Source organism: Rhinatrema bivittatum, chromosome 2 (genome assembly GCF_901001135.1).
Source record: "Rhinatrema bivittatum chromosome 2, aRhiBiv1.1, whole genome shotgun sequence".
Taxonomy (NCBI): domain Eukaryota; kingdom Metazoa; phylum Chordata; class Amphibia; order Gymnophiona; family Rhinatrematidae; genus Rhinatrema; species Rhinatrema bivittatum.
The window spans coordinates 72,699,784-72,711,239 of record NC_042616.1 but is presented as its reverse complement, the minus strand read 5'-3'; positions in this window follow the sequence as shown (position 1 = coordinate 72,711,239).

Genomic DNA, 11,456 nt, shown 5'->3' with positions numbered 1-11,456 from the left:
CACAGGCAAGGCGCTTACTGTACTCCTCCACAAGCAAACACTGGCACAAAGGGTGCCAGTGACAACTTGTACAGAATTACCTGCGACAATTTGTGCGGAGTTACCTACCATGATGAAAAAACTAAAACGGGTCCCCATGCCCATGCCAAGACGAAGGGCCTGATTTACTAGGCATTTTTTCCCATAGACAAAGAATGAGGAAAAATCCTTAGGAAATCAGGCCCTAAATGACTTAATTAACATGAGCAAGCAAAGACACAAAAATGTGTGCTGTCTGAGAGGCAAGCCACAGTAAAGCCATGGAAATCATGCATGCTTTCTCTGCAGATTACTAAGGACCGCAACCCGTACTGAAATAATGACCTTTGTTGATATATGCAGGACTTGCCTCATGAGATATGAAGTGAAAGGCTGCAAAAAGCAATAAGCTTCAGTGCCCACATGGGCCAATAGAATGAAGTAGAGTATATTAGGGATGTGAATTGTTTTAGGACGATTAAAATTATCGTCCGATAATTTTAATATCGTCTTAAACCGTTATGGAACACAATAAAATAGAGATTCTAACGATTTATCGTTATAAATCGTTAGAATCGTGAGCCGGCACACTAAAACCCCCTAAAATCCACCCCCGACCCTTTAAATTAAATCCCCCACCCTCCCGAACCCCCCCCCCCCCCCCAATGACTTAAATAACCTGCGGGTCCAGCGGCGGTCCGGAACGGCAGCGGTCCGGAACGGGCTCCTGCTCCTGAATGCAGGAGGTTGTTCAGCGAGGCGCCGGAACCCTCGCTGAACGACCTCCTGCAGTCGATCTCCTGCCGGCGCCATTTTCCGTACGAAAACGATTCGCGGCGGGAAATCGCTCCCTGACCCCCGCTGGACCTCCAGGAACTTTTGGCCAGCTTGTGGGGGGCCTCCTGACCCCCACGAGACTTGCCAAAAGTCCAGCGGGGGTCCCGAAGGACCTCCTGCCGTCCAATCGTGTTCGTCTATGGCCGCCGCCATTTTTCGGCGCCATTTTGGAAAATGGCGCCGGCTGAAGACAACAAGATTCAGGAGCAGGAGCCCGTTCCGGACCGCTGCCGTTCCGGACCGCCGCTGGACCCGCAGGTTATTTAAGTCATTTGGGGGGGGGTTCGGGAGGGTGGGGGATTTAATTTAAAGGGTCGGGGGTGGGTTTTTAGGGGGTTTTAATGTGCCGGTTTTGCGATTTTTAGATTTTTAGATTTTTCACGATTTTTCACGATTTTTTCACGATATTTTACCCCCCCAAACGGCAACAATACGATTCCCTCCCCCTCCCAGCCGAAATCGATCGTTAAGACGATCGAGGACACGATTCACATCCCTAGAGTATATGACTAAAGCAAATTAAGGGGCAGAGTATCAGAACACAGTGCAGTGAGCTTTGAAAGGGAAGCTGGAGTAGGAAGAAGAAGGGAACAGCACTGTGGAATGAAAAGGGTGAGCCAAACTCCTAGGAAGAAGGCTCAGAGCGAGGTGTTTTGGGACCCTTCTTCTTTTGCCCAATAGAACAAAGGAAATACAATGAACTCAGACAGTGTGGCCTCTTGCACAGACCATAAAACAGCCATGACCAGGTCAAGGGCAAAAGTTAGCGGATACAAAGATGGTAATGATAAAATACGTGATGTGCAAGGAGAGACGTCCTGAAAAATGCCGAGCATTGACACCACAGACATTGAGGCAAATATATCATTTCTTTTCTTGAGGATACATAATTAATGCATCCACGGGTGCGCCACCATAGGACAAATGCAGAAAAGCTTGTTAAAATTCTTACATCCTTGCAAATTATAGAGTGTAAGGCTATAAAAGTCATGGGAAAAGTTGGAAGATATTAATGCTGTGTTACAAATCACAGAGATGGAAAAGCTTGGGCAAAACCTGAGAAATGGTTATGCATCTGCAATTTAACTTCTGGCCACCAGAACTGAAGACAAATGAAAGATGTGCTAATTGTGTCTGTCCTGAAAGTCAGAGTATTGCCTGTGAAATGCCTGAGAAGTAAAGGATTCACTGTCACCTACTGCAGAATATATGTGTGATTAATCAGAGGACAAGCATAGAGGCACAATGGAAGACCTAAACAAAATCCTTTTTAAAGATAGGAGACTTAAAGCAGCAAGAATTGCAAACACATATGGCACAGGTAAACAGGTAATGGATGCCCAGAAACAATAATTGACTTACTGCATGAAGACAAATGACAGCAGATATAAAGATATTGCTATGTATAGAGATCTTGATATGACTGATGAGAATAAGAAAATAAGTGTGAAAGCTTGCTGGGCAGACTGGATGGGCCTATTGGTCTTCTTCTGCCGTCATTTCTATGTTTCTATATGTTTCTATGATTGAGCTGTCTTAAAAGGCAAAGCAACAGGTGCACCACTGCCATAGGTAAACCACAGCATGGGAACAGATAGCCAGGTACAGTAAGTGATTTACTGGAGAAAAAAGATGGCTGAAGCTTTAAAGATATTGCCATGCACATAGACATCAATATAAATGACCTGTCAGAAAAGCAAGGCGGCATATGTATCACTTACAGGGGCCAGCCATGGCAGAGCAAATCAGTAACAGGAGCTAACCCACAGTGATCTGCATAAACCAATGAAAATAGCAACTCCTTCTGGAAACAGAAACCTCTATTGATGATTAAGTACACAGAGACTTTTCTTCTGAGGCAAAAACTGAGAACATTGAAGAAACTCATGGAGTGAGTGACACTGACAAGCAACCAGGTTCTAGAGTAAACCTTGACCATCCACCCGGAGCATGGAGGAAGAAAGTTTGTGAATAGAGCTGCTCCCATGCCTCTCATGAGACAAGGCATTGAGCATCAGTCCTCTGTGCCCTATGACTTTTGATCATAACTGTATAACTGAGAGGAAGAGCCACAAATCAAATGGAAATGACAAGATGCATGCCACCAGCTGCCAAACTATCTGACAAGAGGGGCAACACAGCAGAAAACCTTAGATGAATCACCTGGGGTCCATTTGGATGCCAGGTCTATATACATGTGTCCTGAATAAAAGCACCTGAAAGCTGTATACTGTAAAATGCTTTCAAGTTATGTCTATATCTAGATTATAAATAAAGAGTTTAACAAAATCAATAATTCACTTAGCAATTGGATTGGTTGGCAAATTAAAGGCATATGGTCACTGGAGCATGTGTTAAAAGGGTATCAGAATTAACAGGGCTTGAACTGGCAGTTTTAGGAAGCAGAAGGCAGGAAGCTGCAGAGGAATCATTAGAAATACAGTTGCATGGAAAGGCCAGGGAATATTTAGCCTCCAGTTACCAGGTAGTTAGACATGATCCCCCCTCCCCCGCCACCCAAGGCAATCCCATTGATTCAGCATTGATTTATGATCGTATAAAAGGAGCAAAACCCAGACGCATTTTTGCTGGTACAACAGACTCCTGGAATGAGTCCTAAAGATCCTCTGCTTATATAACCTTGTTCCTGAGTTACATTCAGCTCTACTACCAGAAAAAAAGACTGCTGAATCCCCAATATATTTGATCATATAGAAAAGAAGGGAAACAAAAACCAAAATTGCAAAGAATGGTGCTTCATAACTCCTAAAAGGTGTCAGTGAGCCTACCAGTGTGCCCTGCAATGCACGAGCCACCCAGTCAATTCATTCATCTACCTTTGGAATAGAGCAGGGGTCAGGAACCTATGGCTCGGGAGCCAGATATGGCTCTTTTGATGGCAGCATCTGGCTCGCAGACAAATCTTTAATAAAAAAGTAAAAATCTAACAAAACCCCCACCCTCCTGACGCCCCCCAAGACCTCCAAAATTAATTTACTACAACCCCCACCCTCCTGACCCCCCCAAGACCTGTCAAAAGTCCCTGGTGGTCCAGCGGGGGTCCAGGAGCGGTCCGGGAGCGATCTCCTGGACTTGGGCTGTCGGCTGCCAGTAGTCAAAATGGCGCCGATGGCCCTTTGCCCTCACTATGTCATTGGGGTCGATCAATGGCGGTGGTGGCCCCTGTGACATAGTAAGGGCAAAGGGCCATCAGCTGTCAGTAATCAAAATGGCGTTGACGGCCCTTTGCCCTTACGATGTCTCAGGGGCTACCGCCGCCATTGGTCGACCCCAGTGACATAGTGAGGGCAAAGGGCCGTCGGTGCCATTTTGACTACTGGCAGCCGACAGCCCAAGTCCAGGAGATCACTCCCGGACCCCGGCTGGACCACCAGGGACTTTTGGCAGGTCTTGGGGGGGTCAGGAGGGTGGGGGTTGTAGTAAATTAATTTTGGGGGCATCAGGAGGGTGGGGGTTGTAGTAAATTAATTTTGGAGGTCTTGGGGGGCGTCAGGAGGGTGGGGGGTTTTGTTAGATTTTTACTTTTTTATTAAAGATTGTCTGCGAGCCCTGGACCCCTGCTGGACCACCAGGGACTTTTGGCAGGTCTTGGGGGTGTCAGGAGGGTGGGGGATTGTAGTAAATTAATTTTGGAGGTATTGGGGGCATCAGGAGAGTGGGGGGTTTTGTTAGATTTTTACTTTTTTATTAAAGATTTGTCTGTGAGCCCTGGACCCCGCTGGACCACCAGGGACTTTTGGCAGATCTTGGGGGGGTCAGGAGAGTAGGGGTTGTAGTAAATTAATTTGGTAGGTCTTGTATGGCTCTCACAGAATTACATTTTAAAATATGTGGCGTTCATGGCTCTCTCAGCCAAAAAGGTTCCCGACCTCTGGAATAGAGTATGTCAATTTTTCAAGAGGTTTCTAAAATGCACATTAAATATGTATATTAGGGATGTGAATCGTTTTTTGACGATTTAAAATATTGTCCGATATATTTTAAATCATCAAAAATCGTTGAGCCACGATACAATAACAATTCCCCCGATTTATCGTCAAAAAATCGTAAATCGGGGGAAGGGGGAGGGGAAAGGGGAGGGCGGGAAAACCGGCACACTAAAACAACCCTAAAACCCACCCCGACCCTTTAAAATAAATCCCCCACCCTCCCGAACCCCCCCAAAATGCCTTAAATTACCTGGGGTCCAGAGGAAGGGTCCCGCTGTGATCTTACACTCTCGGACCTCCGGTGCTTGTAGAAATGGCGCTGGCGCTACCTTTGGTTTTTCCGTACGGAAAAACGATTCGCGGCAGGAGATCGCTCCCGGACCCCCGCTGGATCCCCAGGGACTTTTGGCTAGCTTGAGGGGGCCTCCTGACCCCCACAAGACTTGCCAAAAGTCCAGCAGGGGTCCGGGAGCTATCTCCTGCTGCGAATCGTTTTTCCGTACGGAAAAACGATTCGCATGCAGGAAGTCGTTCCCGGACCCCCGCTGGACTTTTGGCAAGTCTTGTGGGGGTCAGGAGGCCCCCCCAAGCTGGCCAAAAGTCCCTGGGGGTCCAGCGGTGGTCCGGGAGCGATCTCCTACGCTCCTGACCTCAGGGGACAAAAAACAAAATGGTGCCGGCGCTACCTTTGATCTGTCATATGACAAGGCAAAGGTAGCGCCGGCACCATTTCTACAAGCACCGGAGGTCCAAGAGTGAAAGATCACACCGGGCCCTTCCTCTAGACCCCAGGTAATTTAAGGCATTTTGGGGGGGTTCGGGAGGGTGGGGGATTTATTTTAAAGGGTCAGGGTGGGTTTTAGGGTTGTTTTAGTGTGCTGGCTTTCCCGCCCTCCCCCCACTGGACCCCAGGTAATTTAAGGCATTTTGGGGGGGTTCGGCAGGGTGGGGGATTTATTTTAAAGGGTCGGGGTGGGTTTTAGGGATGTTTTAGTGTGCCGGTTTTCGATTTTCATGATTTTCACGATTTTCACGATATTTAAAAAACCCAAACGGCGACGATCCGATTCCCTCCCCCTCCCAGCCGAAATCGATCGTTAAGACGATCGATCACACGATTCACATCTCTAATGTATATATATTTTAGACAACCACTCTGTTTGTGCACATATTAAGCAACAAGCCCAACTCAGATGTGTTTTGCAAATAATGCTTCTTCAGGAGCTATAGCGTATAAACCTCATTTCAATTGGAACAAATAGACTGTGGTCTTTCATCATCAGGACAAAGCATCTCAAATAATCAAGATCTCTGTCCTCATGATGAATGACAACTGTCTATTTATTTCCAATTGGAATGAGGCTTATACGCTATAGCTCCTGAAGAAACATTGTTTGCGAAGCACCAGCCGTGATGGGCTTGTTGTTTAAAGTATGTACGAACAGACTGGTTGTCTAAAATGCACGTTTTCTTATGTACATCTTAAAAAACTCTTGAAAAATTGACTTAGTCTGTTCTAAAGGTGGATGAATGAATTCACCCGGTGACCTGTGCATTGCAGGACACACTGACAAGCTTGCTGACACCTTTTAAGAGTTATGAAGGACCATTTTTTGCAATTTTGGTTTTTGTTTCCCTTCCTTCTTATGCAGTGTTCTGCAGTCCTACTCAATTGTTCCTTCTCTGTATCCAGCTCTTTAATCCTGCACCGGTGTTCCTGATTTACACCTCTGTCCTGGGTTCCTAAACCCGATCTTGCTCCACAGCTACAGCTGCATGCTGAGACACCTCCCAAGAAAGGCCCAGTTCTCATAGCCTTGGCTCAACCTTCATCAGGCCATCCAGCCTCATCAGATGTGCCTCTTCTTGAATGTACCACTAGCAATCAGATGTGCCATGACAACTTGTGCCAGTTCAAAACTAGAGGCTAGGCTGGGATGGGAGAAGCATCTAGGATGTCTGACAAGCTGAAGGACTTACTAAATAAAGATGTGCAGAAGGAAAAAATGTGTTTTGTTTCGTTTTTTTCATTTTGTTGGGACCCCAATTTGTTTCATTAGTTTCATGGGAAAAAAAAACAATTTATTTATTAGTTTCATTCATTTTTGTTTGCCATTAAAGCCAATGGGGGAAGTATTTGCAGCCTTTTTTTTTGGTTGCAGAATTGGGGTTTTCTTATCAATTCTGATGAAACTTCTGGGGAGCAATCATCAGACCTAGAAAACAGCTCCAAGGTACTTAGACTGTGGCAAAGTGGCACCAAAGTGGCATGAATAGCCTAAGGCACTGTAAAGGGGCAAAGGGTTACCAGGAGTGGCAAGAGTGCTTTAACAGAGGTGCAAAGCAGCAGCGAGAGTGTAAAAAACACAGCACAGCTTCAAAAGACAGCACCAATAGCAGATGCATGAACCCTCGAAGGCAGCACGACAGGCAAAGCGGCAAGAAAGTGGCATCAACATCCTACAGCACAATGAAGGGGGGGACATAGCAAGCAGAAAGGGTGTCAGAAAAAACCACAAGGTGCTGATAAAGGGACAAGCAGCAAAGAAAGACTAGCACCAACACACTGAGCAACCATGATAGTGGCAAGAACACCACAAGGAGTAGAGTCGTCTGGTGTATGGCAGCAAGGCAGAGTGGCAGAAAACTGATAGAGGCAAGACAGGCTGGCAGAGCGGAGGTAGTCAGGTTGCTGTGGTTTTGATAGGGGCAAGACAGGCTGGCAGAGCTGAGGTAGTCTGGTCCCTGTGGTTTTGATAGGGGCTAGACAGGCTGGCAGAGCTGAGGTAGTCTAGTCCCTGTGGTTTTGATAAGGGCAAGACAGGCTGGCAGAGCGGAGGTAGTCAAGTCGCTGTGGTTTTGATAATGGCAAGACAGGCTGCCAGAGCAGAGGTAGGCAGGTCACTGTAGTGTTGATAGGTGCAAGACAGGCTGGAAGAGTGGAGGTCATCTAGTCCCTGTGGTTTTGATAGGGGCAAGACAGGCTGGCAGAGCAGAGGTAATCTTGTCCTTGTGGTTTTGATAGGGGCAAGACAGGCTGGCAGTGCGAAGGTAGTCAGTTCGCTGTGGTGATGATAGGTGCAAGACAGGCTGGCAGAGCAGAGGTAGTCTGGTCGCTGTGGTTTTGATAGGGGCAAGACAGGCTGGCAGAACGGAGGTAGTCAGGTCGCTGTGGTTTTGATAGGTGCAAGACAGGCTGGCAGAGCTGAGGTATTCATGTCACTGTGGTGTTGATAGGTGCAAGAGGCTGGCAGAGCAGAGGTAGTCTAGTCTTGTGGTTTTGATAGGGGCAATACAGTCTGGCAGAGTGGAGGTACTCAGGTCGCTGTGGTTTTGATAGGGGCAAGACAGGCTGGCAGAGCGGAGGTATTCATGTCACTGTGGTGTTGATAGGGGCAAGACAGGCTGGCACAGTGTAGGTGGTCTAGTTCCTGTGGTTTTGATAGGGGCAAGACAGGCTGGCAGAGCTGAGGTAGTCAGGTCACTGTGGTGTTGATAGGGGCAAGACAGGCTGGCACAGTGTAGGTGGTCTAGTTCCTGTGATTTTGATAGGGGCAAGACAGGTTGGCAGAGCAGAGGTAGTCAGGTCGCTGTGCTGTTGATAGGTGCAAGACAGGCTGGCAGAGCTCAGGTAGTCTGGTCTCAAAATATCCACCACTCCTTATCAACTGCTGCACTTTCCTAGGCATCCAGCACCATTCAGGAGCTTACCGATAGTGGATGCAGTTAATGACCCACTTCATAGATTTCTTTTTCCTTCGTCACTAGAGCATGGTCTGTGTCTGGAGAGGCAAAAAAAAAAAAAAATAGGTTCCTTTCTACCACCAGCCCCCTGTTTTTATCCATGGATGGTGACTGCCAATCTTCCCTTCTTCTGTATTGATCTTCTTTGTGGGCTTCAACCTGGAAGGCAGACAAGCAGGTGCTGTTCTTAAAGTGCCCCCTCTTTATTGTACTCGGGAGCTATTCTCATATCACTGCAGTAGCACTTCATAAAGATGAATAGGTCCTAGGTTCATATAACGTGATGATTTTTTATGACTCAGTGTTACACCTGTATTGTACATTAGCATTTCTGGAAATCTATATACAGACTTGCTTTTTTGATGTGCAGAATATTCATGGAAATTCAGCGAGACAGGCCATCCTTTCACATCAAAAGCATTTCTTCAAAACATTTCAGACAAAATAACAGGTTGACAATGAGTAAGGCAGTCAAATTCCTGAAGGCAAAGTAATTGAATTCTCGATCTGATAAGAGTTCCAGTAGGGATAATATACACCTCATGTCAAGATTTAGTATGTTTATAGATTTCAAAGTCTAGTGGTTAAATATAATTCTGTAGGAAAATACAAATGGAGTTGTTATGAAAGCATTACACAAATAAATAGTTCAATTATAATTCTATAACATACCATATAATTTTACAACATAATTTCTATAAATTAACTTAAAATTAATAGAATCAGGCTAATACATTTCTTCAAATATGAGGTGTGTGTAGGCCATTATTTTTCTTAGGTCTGATTTTGACCTGTAATTTGTGTTGTTTTCCCTCACACTGGGAAGCATACATTTTACTTCTTGTTGTTGAACCTTTAATATCTTCATGGATCTTGTTAGCATTTATGCCCCATAATATAACTGCATGGAAATATTTCTGTCACACACCTAATTTGGAATCTCTGTTTTTCTCTACTTTCTTTTTATGTAAAAACACAATAAATATATTGGAACTGCAAATTTGAAGTGTACCAACTTCTAAAAGTAAGCATAAATGTAAATACAATAACTAAAAATACAATTAAGGAAAAATAAAAAAAAATGTATACATAAGGCCCCATGTATCTGGTTTGTGAGGGACAAAAGTTGATTTCAAGGGTTTTCATTCAAAATAGGTCACCTGTCTGGTCCCTTACTTTCCTCACAAACTTAAATCAAGAGGCTTTAGTTATTTATTTATTTATTTATTTGCATGTTTTATTTATTTATTTGTGGGCCATCATTCTGGTTAACGATTATGGTGGTTTCCAAAAATGAACATAAATAAAAGCATTAGAACAGAACATAACCAATACAATCAATTATACAAAATAAAAAGAGCATGCCAAAAAATGAGGAATAATATCCCAGGAAAAGCTGCTAAAAGCAACTGACTCACATTTGAGATCTTTAATAACAACACTTAAGAAAAGTACGTATGCAAGGATACCATTCTAGAGCAATTAAAGACTACTGCAAAAAGAGAAATAGAGGCTGAAAGAAGAGATCTGGAACAAAATGCTAGAGAAGATGCACAGGAACATCCAGTAAACTCCAGGAGAAAAAAACAGCTAGAGAAATCAGAGGAAGAAATAAGTGTGAAAACAAAAAATGAGGATGGCACAGTACATGAGAATGAGAATAATGTAAGAAGGAGAACTAGAAGAAAGACAAAGGAGCAATAAAGGAGTGACAGAAGAAAGTAATCAGAACAGCTAAGCAGCTCCAGTTAAGAGGGCAACAGGTTAGATAACAGCGAATGAGAAAGACGTAACGTGACATATGCAGATGAAAACAATGTAATTCAGGCAGGTAGGAAGAGTGAAGAGGATAGGCAGGAAAGAGAGATAAGAGGATTGAGGAGTTGGCAGTTGAATGTCGGACCTTATATGGAATAAGATATGTATGCTGGGACCTAGGATAGGAAAAGATTGCCTAAGATAATCCTGACACCTTAAGTAAAATGTATGATTAATATGATCAATAAGGCCATAATACGTAAAAAGGGACCATCTATGGATATCACAGAAATTAACTGGATACATTATCTTGCAGTGAAAATTATTAGTCAAGAGTCCTACCAATAATGACAGAAGGCAAGAAGCAAAGGAGAAAAATAGTAATCCTTCCTCGGAAACAAATGTATATAGAGATGTCCCTGACATCAAAAATAAAGAGGAAAAAGTCAAAATCTGAAGTTTAAATATGCTATATGAACAGAAGATCTTAAATTTATATACATCAATAATAAACTGAAAATATTAGCAGAAGCACAAAAACTGTAGAGATGTGAAGAAAATAGAAAGGACAGATATCAAAATAAAATATTTAGATAGAATCCTAAGCAATTCTATATGGAACTGGGAAAGATCATTAGTGCTGTGTGCCACTGACTAAAGCTGAAACAGAAGAGTTTTGGAGAATTTTAAATGAGGATCCTGTACAGTAAACAGAGAAACAGAATGGTTACCAAGAGTACAGGAAAATATGGAAAGGACAGATATCGAAACTAAGTTTGGAATGTCTTGAGGAAACAACAGGAGCATTGTAAGCCAGGTTTAAAAAAAACCTCCTCAGATTGGAAGAGACCTGGCCCTGATAGGGTGACCATGTTTTAGCTTAAGATGTTCACATCTCTACACCAAGATCTGGCAAACTGTAAAAATCAGTTGATTAGACAACCAGAATTAACACCACAATGGTTAATAACAGTAATAAAATGTCTTCTCGCCAAGGGAAACCCAAGAAACATTCCAAAAAATTACTTACATACAGTTTACAAGCTGTTCACTACAATAGAGGCAGATAGAATATATGAACATATAGAGATTGATAAAATCATGGCTATAGAACAGAAGGGGAACAACAGAGCAGCATATGGAATCAAG